General features: G+C 45.6%; 1 protein-coding gene across 1 annotated transcript in view; it reads left to right on the top strand.

Moving 5' to 3' along the window:
- The first annotated feature begins 205 nt into the window (after positions 1–205).
- Wipf1 (WAS/WASL interacting protein family member 1) overlaps positions 206–13,336 on the top strand; it is a 98,018-nt gene continuing 84,887 nt past the window's right edge. The window contains exon 1 of the mRNA XM_021156502.2: positions 206–271. The gene's annotated coding sequence lies outside the window, so the exon portion shown is untranslated. The remainder of the gene's footprint in view (positions 272–13,336) is intronic.

Here is a 13,336-nt window from a genome sequence, read left to right as displayed (position 1 = left end):
GCCGGCCTCGGAAGTCAGGGCGCGGCGAGGGCGAAGGGCGAAGGGCCAGCGGCTGCCCCAGCGTCCGCGTGTGGCGGGGGCCGTAGGGGGAGGACGCGGGCCGAGGGGGAGGGCTCACATCTCGGCGAAGTTCCCGGATGGTCGCAGCCTCCCGGCGCGGAGCGCTTTTCCTGCCCGCCCCGGCTCAGCCCTGCGGACCCAGAGAGAAGTTTCCCAGAAAAAAATGCCCCGCGCGCCGCGGGGCCGAGGAGCCACCCGGAACCGCTGCACGGTAAGGGAGCCGCGCGCCACCATGCAGGGTGCGTCCGGGGTGCACGGAGTTGGGGTGCAGACGGGCGGGATGTCGGGGCCGCGTCCTCGGCGCCCAGGGGAGCGATCCCCGCTCAGGCCCGCGGTCCAGCCCGCGCGGGAGGAAGGGGCGGCGGCTGCCGGGGCTCGAGATGCCGCGATCCCCGCTGAGCGCTGTGGGGCTGCACGGACCCAGGACCGCCCGTAGTCCCGATGGATCTAACCGCGGTCTCCCTGGGATGCCCGGGAGCCGCATCTGCAACTCCATCTCCACCGAGGGCGGGTGACTTTGGAGCTTACGGATCCCAGAACTTGGCTCCAGTGCTCCCGGGCAGCCTGATCCCGGGTATGTGCGCGCTCTAGGTGCCTATGTCTGCTCCTGGAAGGGCGGCCAGCTCGGGTCAGGGCTTTGCGCCCGGGGCCTCTCCCTAAATCGTGGACCGCTTCCCTTCAGCCTTCATCTCCCGCTACTTTAGCATGCTTTTCTTTTCAAAGAAAGAACTGTTAAACTTAACTAGTGCAAGAGAAATCCAATAGGGATGACCCAGATCCTCGGTTTGTGGCTAGACTTTGAACTCAGATTAACAAAAGGTGTGTCTGTGTGGAACCTGGTTTGACTGGGTCTTGCTTAATCTCCAAGGAATATCCCCGGGCTATACGCTCCTAACCCCTCAGGGTTTCTACAGTGAGCAGATTTGGTCTCTTTCTCTGAAAATTGCTAGTCTGTCTTGGATCTTCCTTGCCCTTCATCTCTCTGGTTCCTGAGCGGGCCTGCAGGTAGACCCTCAGGGACAGCGGACACGTGTGCAGCCTGGGTAGGTTTTCTTTTAACAGCTTCCATATAACTTGAATACTGTATTTTCATTTGATAGATATTTTTTTGCCTCCTAAAAATGCTTATTTCAATAATTGATAAATAACTTAAAAGTTTGTAGATCATGTTTTTGACTTCTTAAAGAGAGAAAGTCTTGCATAAACTATGGGCTCTCTGCTTCTTGCAGTGCTCAGGGCACTGCCTTCTACCCTGATTACCTGCCAGTTGCGGTTCACCAGGTCGATCCTCTCAGAGGCATGGGGTGGTGTACACGTATGTGTACAGGTCGTGAGTGCCGGTTGCCGGCTGAAGAGAAGCTGCAGACTGGGTTTTGCAAGTGTTCTGAATCCGCTCAGCAGCATCACCGTCTTCCCTGAGTAGCTTTTCTCTTGGGAATCACATGAGCGCTCTTAGATTACGGGAATGAAAGCAAAGAGATTTGAAAGCCGGGAATGATCAAACTCTGGGACAGTAAGGGAGAATGAACTGATTTCCAGATGGAGGGATCCGCATCTTCCTTCCGTTGTCCATTTCACACATTTTCTACTGTGTGTTTGGCTACTGCCGGATGCCCTTAGACCTACTGTGTGACTCGGTTGACAGTCTTTCCACCGCTGGGTGTGAGGCTAGAACAGGATAACAGGTTATGAGACAGCAAGAAGCAATTTGATACAAAGTAACCAGCCACCGGGCACCGTGTAACACCAAGACGCAAGAGCAAAAAAGAACTGCCAGAGAGTTGGTAGGTAGCAAAGAGCAGAATGCCTGTGTCTTTTAAATTGACCGTGCCAAGGTGCTTTGGCCGCCAGGAGCCAGGTTTCATGAATGTTCATGATACTCTGTTTTTTCTCACAGTCTTGGATAACTGAATGTGTTCCTAACTATAGCTGTAGTTTTAAAGTCGAGCACTTTCCACTGTGATGCCAAATATTCTTTTATTCTTTTTATACTTTTATTCTAAAGTACACGGGGACATTTTTATCTCTTGCTGCAACCCGTTCATTTCTAAGAACCTAGGAATCTAGGTCCCAGAGCTCTGGCCTTCCTGGGGCCTGTCCTCCAATGGAGTCTACTAGATTTCTGATGATTTCCGTACCTAGGCCCCTCTGAGCTGGCTTCCAGCAACCCACGTAGCCAGGCCACCAGCCCCACACACGCCAATTAGGCTGCAGTTGGAATCAAGCTCACCGCTCTTTGAGCATTGAGGGTCTTTACTGGAAGATGCAGTCATGCTCTCCGCTGGGTAGAGTTAGCTCAGAAGGGGCTTGTCCTGGATGTTTACCATCACTGTAGACAACTTTGTTTGGAACAGCAGGGCTGGAAGGCAAATGTGGTAAGGTGGAGGAGAACAAGGGGTTTCAAGGAGTGGGATTCCTTCCAGCTGCTGGGAGTCTGCCTTTCATTGGCTCCTCCCGTTAGCAATTACTTATCACTGTGTATGTGCTTGCCATGGAGAGATTCGCAGGCGCCTTCACATTCTGTCCCACTGTCCAGCTTCAGTTGAGAACCACTCCTGGTTTCACTTCCCCGGGACAAAGGACTTCCTCACGGAGCCTCCCTTATACTGCTCAACCCTAACAAATGCAGCTGCTGCTCCCCCCGTGGGTATTACAGTCAGGTTGAGATCACTAACTGACTCATGGATACATTTGGACAAAGAAACCTCTGAGGATCAGTTAGTTGAGTAGTGTTATCTGCTAACGTGTGGATCAGTGTGGAGTAGGCTGGGTTGTGGTTAGCCATGTGTGACTAGAGGCTTCCAAAGGCTCAATTCTGCGAGTGTGGAGTGAGGGGTGTGAGTCTTGGTTTGGCTTGTTTATAATAGGTAACCTTGGCTAGCCTGAAACCTGCCATATAGACCAGACTGGCCTTGAACTTGGAGCAGTCCTCCTCCTTCTGCCACTCAGGTCCTGGGATTACATGCATGGGCCTCTGGCTCTAGAGAATTCACATTTGAGAGCCCACAGGTGATGCCAGTGTGCTGAATATAGTTAGTTTCCATGTGGTTACTGCATGGACCACGAAGTCTCCTTGATCTTGTGTCTGGTTTTACAAGGTCTTTTTTCCTTTACCCCTAAAGTGAGATCAACAATCTCTCCAAGAGGATTGCTATGAGGGTCGTATGTGGTCATGTACACAGTATACTTAGCAGGTTGTATATAATGGTGCTGTTGGTGTTTGTGGGCCATTATCGTTAACATTATTATAATCAGTGTGGACACAACAAAATAGCCTACATATAGGAGCCGCTTTTAGTATAAATTAACATATAGTCTCTGGGATGCCCATGATCTATCACATGTTTGACATTTACCATGTAGCCCCAAGGAGAAGAGTCTTGATGTCTGGGTTCTGCAGTTTCTGTCCACCCAGAAGAGCCTACACTGCTGAGGTTTTTAGGGGCAGATTAAGGACAGGGAATGCAGAGACAGCATGCATCACTTTCTTAGCCCCTTGGCACCAGGAAGTATTGGTTATCATGACCCTCCATCCATGGGAGTGGAGTTTAACAAGTATATTAGCTGCTTCTCTCAGTCCAAGCAGCTTTGATCTCAGGTGTGTAGCCCAAAGCCCAGTAGCTAGAACACCATTTCTTCTTGTGGCCGGACAGCATTACAGCCTGCCGTTAGTCACAGATACGGATTGAGAAAGCAAAAGCAATAAACTGCTCCTCAGTGAAAGAACACAGGTGAGGGTAACGAGATGTAATTACCTACAGCTTTTGTATTGTAGTCTTGATTGCTATGACTCACATAAAAATGTCTCTGTTACATTTTAATGTTTACGATGAATGAATTTTTCTCTTTGAGCAAGCCATTTCTTTAGTATAATTCATGTTTTCTTTTGGTTTCGCCCTATCTCTCAGTTATACCAGTGCGCATTTTGCTTTTCTTTTTGGCAGGGCTGAGGTTTGAACCCAGTGCTTCAGACATGCTTAGCAAGATGCTATCACTGAGCCCAATTATATTAATTTAAATTTTTTTAAAAATTATTTTTGTTTTTGTTTTTCGGGATAGGCCTTGAACTCAGAGGTCAACCTGCCTCTGCTGCCTGAGTTCTGGGACTAAAGGCATGCACCACCACCCAGCCCAATTAAATTAAGTGAATGAAATTCTTCAAAGCCTTCAGTGATTTTGGTGGCACACACCTTTAATCCCAGCACTTGGGAGGCAGAGCCAGGCAGATCTCCAAGCTCAAGGATAGCCAGGACTACAAAGAATCTCTGTCTTGAAAAACCAAACAACAACAAAACAACAAAAAACATGGGCTATTCTAGAACAGAAAATGTGTTAGGACAAAGTCTGCTGTCATTTAAGCTGGGTGGTGATGGTGTACCTTTAATCCCAGCACTCAGGAGGTACAGGCAAGTGGAACTCTGTGAGTTCAAGGCCAGCCTGATCTACAGTGTCAGTTCCAGAACAGCCAGAGCTACACAGAGAAGCCCTGTTTTTAAAAACAAAACAAAACAACAACAAAATCAAACAATCTAGAGGCTTGAGAGATGAGTGCCTGTGCGCCGCATGAATGCAGGTGTCCATGGAGACCAGAAGAGCATATTGGATCCCGTGGAACCGGAGATAAAGATGGCGTGAGCCATGGAGTGGGGGCTGAGCATCTCCCAGCTCCTCCCTCCCCACTCCTCTCTCCCTCTCTTTTCTTCCTTCCTTCCTTCTATGGCTCCTCTCCCTTCCCTCTTCCTTCCTATAATGTTACCAGTCACATGCCCTTTAGTTGATTCATTGAATATTTGTGCAACCCTGTGAGATTTCTGTTTATTTGGTGCGTGAGACTGAGTTTCTTAGTTAGTGACAGGGTTAGTTCAGACCTGAGCAGTCTTATTCCAAACCTTGCACCTTTAACTCAGCCCTGTCCCCACCTTTGTTGGACATGACCCTCCCATTCCTGGCTTTTGCTAACCTGTGGTTCCCATTCCCATCTAAGTGCCTTTCTGGCAACATCCCTTCCTCTGCCCGCTCTACATACATCTGTAGGTGAGTTCTACAGACTTTTCAGATTGGTCACACATCCTTAGGAAGACAGAAACAATAGGCTTTGTTACTACTCTGTACAAGGACATAGGAAAGCAAGTGGGAGGCACCGTTAGCCACACACCTCTGTGCTAACGGTGGTAAGCATGGCTCACACTGTGTGAGAACTCATTCCTACACACTGAAACACTCCCTGCTCCCTTGGCTCATTTCTCTCAGACGTCACCTGTCCGTTTCAGTCACCTGTCCCTGTTAGCTTAGTCTTCACCTGCCCATGATTTCTGTTCTGTCCTGTATCCCGGTCTTTTCTAACCCCTGTTAGACAGCAGACTCTTCAAAGCAGTCACTTTTTAAAAACATCCATTTTTACGCTTACTCCCCTCAAATGCAGTTCGTTTTTTATTCATCATTAAGCGATGACAGCTTCCTCGCCCTGTCAGTCAGAGTTGAGGTGAAGGACTCGGAAGTTAAAACAGACCCTTGTTTTGCAGAAAACTCTAAGATGTCGGGAAACACGTTTTAACCTAAAACTGGACTTTTTACTCAGGGTGATCTGTGTAAAGTGGCATTCATTGCCATGGTTAATTTAACTGTACAGTATCTTTATATCCAAAATAGGATATAGTTCTGATAACTCATAGGATTTGTGTTCTTATTGACCATTACTGGAGCTCCTAAGAGGTGATATTCTCTGCTCTAATACGGCCAGAGACAGAGGTAGGTAGACCCCGATAATGAGGCAAGTGGGACAAAAGGCTCCTGACTAATCATGGGGTACAGCCTTGAGGTGACACAGGCCAACAGCCAGGAACATCCTGAGGGAGCATCCAGTAGTTAAGACCCAGGCCTGGGGACCCCACAACCAGCCTGGGATAAGAAAAGCCCAGAAATACAAGTTATTTTAGGAAGCAAGGCCAACCTACTTCCTCCCATTCATAGTGATTCCTGAAAGGGGAGAGAGGTGGGGGACAGTCCCCAGACCCAATCGAGAGCTCCGTCCAGCCTAGTGAGTGGTCCTTTAGATAAATCAAAGTGACTTTTGTTTGCTTGTTTGTTTGTTTGCTTTTTCTCAATGTAGAAAAACCCCAGGTAGTCTTCTTGGCACTCCGTTTCCAAGTCTCCTCTCCTTTGCTGAGAGCTTTTTCTTCCCCTCACTGAATTTCTCCATTCACTCGCTCTGATCCGTGGGCCTCATTCTCATGCTCCAGAGGCAAGGATGACCCAGGCCCTCTGCAGCAGGGCCTGGGTCTGCCTCTGACCCTGTCACCTGAGGGTGAGAGGAGACGCACAGGGGAGAGTGAAGGCCACCGGCCTCCCCTGCCACTGACTCCGCTGACCTTGGGCCAGTTCTGTCTGGTGCCTGCAGCAGGAATTGGTGCATGACATGGGGACTTGGATCCAGTTTTCTGGGCTAGCGGAGTCGATTATAACTTTAAGCCAAAGTTGATTTTTACCTATTTTAAAATTTTTCTTACACAGACAATGCGTGTTCCTTTAAAACATGTCTATGTGTTAAGATGTTTAGATAGTCTCCAGTAAGCAAAGCTTGTACCTTTAAATATGGGCAATCCAGCTGTCTTCTCCCTCAGCTCATTCCCATATTCCCGTCATGCCTTTTCTCCTCAAACTTTCACCATCCCCACAGGGTTTGGGGATGTGTTACACACTTCTCTCTTATTTTATTTTTAATTATTCTTGTGGTAAAATTAAAAAAAAATTATCACCAAGCAGCGAAGCGTTTAGTGTTTCTCGGACACGCAGCTGTAGAAACCTCTTCCTCCTATGCATGGCCATTTTTATACTGAGCTGAGAGTCCAACCCAGGACTGTCTGCACGCTACGCACATGAAGTTCTATGCCACTGGGCTATAGACCAGCACCCCTCCCCCCGCCATCCGCCATGCTGTCTCTAGCCGCTGTGTAGCATTCTGAAGTTGGGATGTATTTAATTAGTCCCCTATTGGTTGGTCACAATCACTCATTAGAGTTCATTGTTAGTCAGCGACTGTCAGCTTACCTGTTAGTTGTCTCTGTGGCAGAATATATGTAATCATTTACTGTTCCCTGCACAGACCCAATGGGCTGCTGGTTGGACTTTTTTTTGGGGGGGAGGGGGGTGTTGGCCACTTGTATTTCTGATTCCGATGACCTCAGCTCATTTCTTAAGCATCACAAACATTTTCTCATTGGTATGTGCAAGAAATTGAGTATGTTGAACAAGAAAATTAGACAGACCTGCAAAGGTCAAAGAAAAGGACTGACTGGTCTCTGAGAGATACAGTATTGAAGTGTTACATTAGCTATCAAATAAAGCCCAGGCAACCTTGGGTCTCCCCTCCCCCAGCACAGTAGATTTGCATCCCACAGAACCTTGAGAAAACATGTATCCTAGCTATTTACTCTCTGGGAATGTAAACAGAGAGAGCAGTGTCTTCACCACAGTAGTCGTGTGTTGTGGAGATGGGTAGTTAAATAATGGAGACAGTCAGATCAGGCTGCGGTAGGGAGAAAGGAAGCGGCCGGCTCTTAAACAGGCCACATCCCATCAGCAACCCACACCCCCTCGTATGTGTATGCCATTAGTTAGGCAGGGGGTGTGGCTTCCAGGAAGGACTACAGTAATGGAAAAGAAAGAAATAATTAACCAGTTCTCGACCCTGCATCTCAGACAGCAAGGGGAGGAACATTAAGACAAGTTCTCAGATGGGCCAAAAATTCCTGATTATATTTTTGAGAACCTAGAAAAGGCAAAATAGTTAAAACCCTTTAAAAGACTTTATATTAGTAAGGTCGTTTAGTTTAATCAGGGCCTGTGTGTATCCATTACAGCTGTAATCTGATCACACATTACTAAAGAGGAAACCCAGAATGGAAGTTTTAAAGAATACTGGTGTTTTATAGTAAAATCACACGTTGTTCTTTCTCCTAGTGTTAACACTCCTTACTTTCAGAAATTCACATTTTTTTCTGAGACAAATCAAAAAATTAGGTTGTATAACAGGGTTATGGAGTTTCTGTTAGTGTAGGGTTGAGAGCTTGAAGGTCATTTCTAGACAGTATAATTCCCTGTCCCCTTTAATCTGTTTTTGAAGAGGAGCTAGAATCAGAAAAAACAAAACAAAACAAAACAAACAGTGTTTCTCATGATTAAAGAACTCTGAGTATAATATTATGGCCTTATTTTAACTATAACATTCCTTTGTGAGTGGAAATAATTTTTCTTTTTTCTTTTTCTAAATATCTATTTACTTATGTTGTGTATATGAGTGCTCTGTCTTCATGCATACCAGAAGATCCTATTACAAATGGTTGTGAGCCACCATATGGTTGCTGGGATTTGAACTCAACAGGAGCTTCAGGTCCAATGAGAAACCCCCTCCCAAATAAAACTGAGACTAGAGGGTGGTGCCTGATGTCCTCCTCTGGTGTCTCCATGCCTCCAAGCCTGCACACCTGAATACACACGTGTGCACACAGACACACCTATGTGCTTCATATATACATATATTTTAAAAAGACAAAAAGAAATATGTATAAAAAAGTTGATATTTTTTCTCCCTTCTCTGTCTCTCAAGTTCTTACTCCTAAGATAGTCAATATGAGTCACGCTGGCTCATGCTTTCTCTTTGCTTACATAACTATCAATAACCACATTTCCACAAATAGTTTCTAGTAATAAGAATGGACTTCCACATACTAGTGTATATATATATTTTTTCTTTCACAGCACTCAGAATTAAACCCAGGACCTTAAACAGCTCCAGGCTACAATTTTTTTTTTAAAAAAAATATAATAAAGCATTATAGGCATTCTCTACAGGTTAAAAAAAAAACCCTCAATTGCAGCATGAATGTTTAATATTCTGTCACTTATTTCCACATCCATACTGTTTCAAGGTTTCTTCTGCAACAGTAGCTCTTCTGAGATCATGCTCTGCACATGTGTTTGAACATGCTAACACATGCTCTGCACATGTGTTTGAACATGCTAGCACACAGAAGCTTTGTTTCTGTGTGTCGGTCCCCGAGGTGGTATTACTTTCCAAAAGCTGTAGCAATTCACAGACTCGCTAACACGATTTGAAAGTGTTTCCCTACAACCCTGCCACACAGTTCATTTTTGGGTACAAACTTTCTGTTCTCCATTTCTTCATTTATTTCAAATGATTCCTTTACGGAATCCTTAACAATATCTTTGCCTTAAGGAGAGAAAAAAAAAGCACACATTAAAATTATTCATACCCGATCTTTTTCTTAAGTTTTTATATGTGTATATGTTTGTCTTCTAGAATCAGAAAAGAAAAATTTATGCCTAATCTCACAGAGATTAATTGTTCTGTGCTAAACTAAAACAAAACACCTTCTATTTATAATAAAGTCAGTAGAGACCTTTCAATCCTGATTTTGTTTTTCCTTCTAAAGGTGTATTATTTAAGACGTTGTCTCAGAAAATATAAGTGTTTTAATAATGGAAAGAACAGAAATGTACCAAATACAAAGTTGGGGATACTTACAGAGTCTTAAGCCTACAGAGCTAATCAGGTTTCCCTTGAATCCAAAAACACTGAAGGTTCTTTGAAGACGTTCATTGCAGGCTCTGCTGAAATTACACACAGAGGAAAAAGGGAATCCTACCACATAGGGATTGAGACCTGGAGAGCATTGAAAGCCCCACCCTCCTTACTCCTGCTGATTTCCCTGGGAGGTGAGACCACATTCCATATCCCCTGCCCTTGTGCTCGCTGAGTTCATTATAAAATTATTTGTGTATAACCCCAGCAGTACAGAGTTCTGGCTAATCAGAAACAGCTGCACAACTGCAGTCATTTATAAGAACAGAACAACAAAATCAATCAGCAAGATTTTTTTTTTTTTTTTGTCTTTGAGTAGGTCAGGCCAACATTGTGTAGCCCAGAATAACAGCATTTTATAACTAACCTTACACAGATGGGGTTAAAAAATCACTGGAGCCACAGAAGTTGGAATTAAAAATTAGGAAACACTGTGGGTTCTTGATAGCCACCATAGTGAAGTGGTACTGTCTTTGATGTTAATTACCGCTTAAAAGGCTAGGAAGATTCATAAAGGGACATCCTGTTTAAAATAAAGACTCTTCTCTAAGGGTTGTGTCTCTGGAGTAAGGTTGTATTGTCCTCATCAGTGTCCCCCAAGAGAAGTCTGTCCATTTTGCCAGACTTCAAGGACTGAGGCAAGTCCTGGGCTTCAGGCTAGGACAACACGGTAGATCAGGCAAACTGACATGTCTGCCTGCAGAGATCTGGACCACATCAGGCATGAGGCATCTTTTCCTAGGAACCCTGAAGCTAAAGTCCTGTTGTGGTGAAGAGAGTTCCTGTGATCCATATGTCCTTGCCCAGAGCCTCAAAGGCCCACAGCAGCTGGGTGAGGGCACAGAATGTGGCCCTATCCCTATAGCTCCAGGTAGTCAGTTATAATGGAGACTGCAGTACTGAAGGACCAGAGATTGCTGGTGGGAAATCTCTGCACTCAGGATCTCTGCCTGTGCTGTAGCTGGGAAGGATGCTGCCCCTGCAGGGCCATGTACCCATCTGGTCTTTTACTCCAACCAGTCTTCAGAGACAGTGCAGACTCTAGGAATGTGTGTTGATCTCAGATTAAGACTCGACTATCACCTGGCTCGATGACGCAATCCCTATGCTACCTTGCATTGAAGGGAACAGGGCCGTTGAGGAACACACATGCTCTCAGTTTTTGTTGTATAAGAGTCAGATGAACTTGACCATGTTACCGTACTATGTGGAAGGTCATGGATCTGGAGGGAGAATGAAGTTCAGGTCTCTGGTAGGACAGACCACCCAGGGACTGCTCTGAACGAGCACCTTTAACAATGCTGTCGCTACTAGAAGCTGTCAGTCAGAGATCTGATGAGCACAGAGGGGTTTTGCTAAGTGATGAATAAGGGAAGGGCAATGCTCCTGCATTTCTCACTGAGCTAAGACAGCATATGTGTAACATGTAAAGATCAAGATAGACTTTAGCCAGCAACTAGAAAGCTGCATTTATTCTTAGTATGCACTTGCTGAAGTGAATACATTAGCTGGAACAATGATGCAACAATGATCATTTAAAAACAAGGAGGGTTTTAAAGTAATATTGCTTTTCTAATGTTTAATAATTGTATTATGTTGTTATATATTGCACGCTATAATAATATTACTTTCATTTGAGACGGGGTCTCAATAGATAGCCCTGGCTGACCTGGAACTTGCTATGTAGACCAGACTTGGCTTTGAACCTTACAGAGATTCTCCTGCCTCTATCTCCTAAATACTGGAATGAAAGGTATGTGTCACTATGCCTGGCTCATACTATTACTTTTTAATAATATTGCTAGTGGCAGATTTTGTGTTTATATAGTAAAAATCAAAATCACACTCACTATGCATACACACCCTTTATTATCTACCTTTGTTTTGCATACAAACATACAACCTGACACCCTCTTCCACACCATGTGTGTGCACCCTCACACACAGATGTACTTCAGCTCTAACTAGGTTGCACCTTGGACAAGTCTGCGTTTTGCTGCATTGCTCTGTGTATGTGTATTTCATAGATAGTTCAAACATCACTGCTTCCTAATGAGGCCTCTGGACCATCCCAGTTCAAAGCCCACGTGACTGTGTGTGCCACATTTGCCATGATACTGGTGCTTCCTGAGAGTGGATAAGAATACCCACGTGGGGCAGCACCATTGAGAAGTCTGACCTGCTGCTGGTGGATGACTGTGGCCGTTGCTTGTAAATTTTACTGAGGGACAACACATTACTGTTTTGACTCAGCTCGGACTATCCTGGATGGCAACCAGCCAGTAAGAGCTGAGCACTACTCTTGAAATGTCCCGATTGGTGCTGGCCAGCCAGGGCTTCCAAGTTGTGCATGGGAAGGTTCCATTTCTGCACGCTTACGTGTGGTTTCCCTATAAACTCAGATACCCGAGAGAGTGGAGTAGAGTCCTAGTAGCTTCATCTTCTTGTCATCCCTGGTCCTGGTAATGCTGAGATGGAGAGGAAAACCCAGGTGGTTCCTGGGGGAAGGTACAGTCTGTCAATGAAAGAAGGGTAGGAGTCAGGTGCTTCTGAGCTTCAAGGAGAGGCCCAGCAGGAGAACTGGGAGAGAAGAGCAGCAACCCGTCTTCCTCAGCTGGGATGGGGAGCCCCTTGTAACTAGCTTGTGGGGTACTAGCTTGGAGTTAGCTGGTGACCTGGACCAAACTGTGGATTTGAAGGCAACACTCATTGGAGGATACCCATCTCATGATAACTCAGCCTTTGTGAAGGAGGCTCCTTCCTTTTCCTTGCCTTGCACACTCCCTGTCGTCTTAATGTTTTAGCTTGCATGTCCTCCCTCCTAAAATCCCCATTGCCTTCCTTACAGCGTAGCATATACTTAGTCTCTTCCATGGTCTTTGAGTGCCTGTCTTCCTGTTGGGTGCTGAAGTGCTTGATGGTTCGGAAGCTCGACTTTTCACCCTTCTTTTCCTCAGTGCCACACACAGTAAGTGCTCAAAGCACTACTGGATGAAATTGTGTGTTCTAGAGCAGTCGCTCTAGATTTTGACCTGCTTTTAAACAGCGTTATTAATGGGAACTTGGGACATTGAAATCTTAGCTACTGTTGATACCCATTAAGTAGGTCATGGGACCAAGCCCCCCTCAGTTATATTGGCTATCAGTGCAGTTCTAAACTTAGAATGACAAGATTTTACCTATTTCATCAATAACAAAGAGTTGGCTGTCCCCTAGTTCCTTCTTGACCTGGATGCCTCTCACTTGTACTTTGCCAAGGTCCCAGAAATCAGCGAACAACCATGTTTAGAGGAATAATGATAATCCAGGAACAATATTTTTTTTACATTTATTTAATTTTCATTTTGTGTGTATGGATGTGGGCACGTGCATGGCATATTGTGCAGATGGAGGTCAAAGGACATCTTTTGGGAGTCTCTCCCATCTCCTATATGAGTCCTGAGAATTGAACTCAGGTTGTGAATGCCTTTCTCCAATAGGAGATGATGGAGCTCATTTGGCTTGATCCATAGCAGAGTTCAGGGATTGGGAGGGAGGGGGAGAGAGGGAGGGAGAGAGACACAGAGAGAGACAGAGAGAGTAAGAGACAGAGACAGAGACAGAGACAGAGACAGAGACAGAGACAGAGACAGAGACAGAGACAGAGGGAGAGGGAGAGGGAGAGGGAGAGAGAGA

This window comes from Mus caroli, chromosome 2 (assembly GCF_900094665.2).
Source record: "Mus caroli chromosome 2, CAROLI_EIJ_v1.1, whole genome shotgun sequence".
Classification (NCBI taxonomy): Eukaryota; Metazoa; Chordata; class Mammalia; order Rodentia; family Muridae; genus Mus; species Mus caroli.
This window is presented reverse-complemented; position numbering and strand designations above follow the sequence as displayed.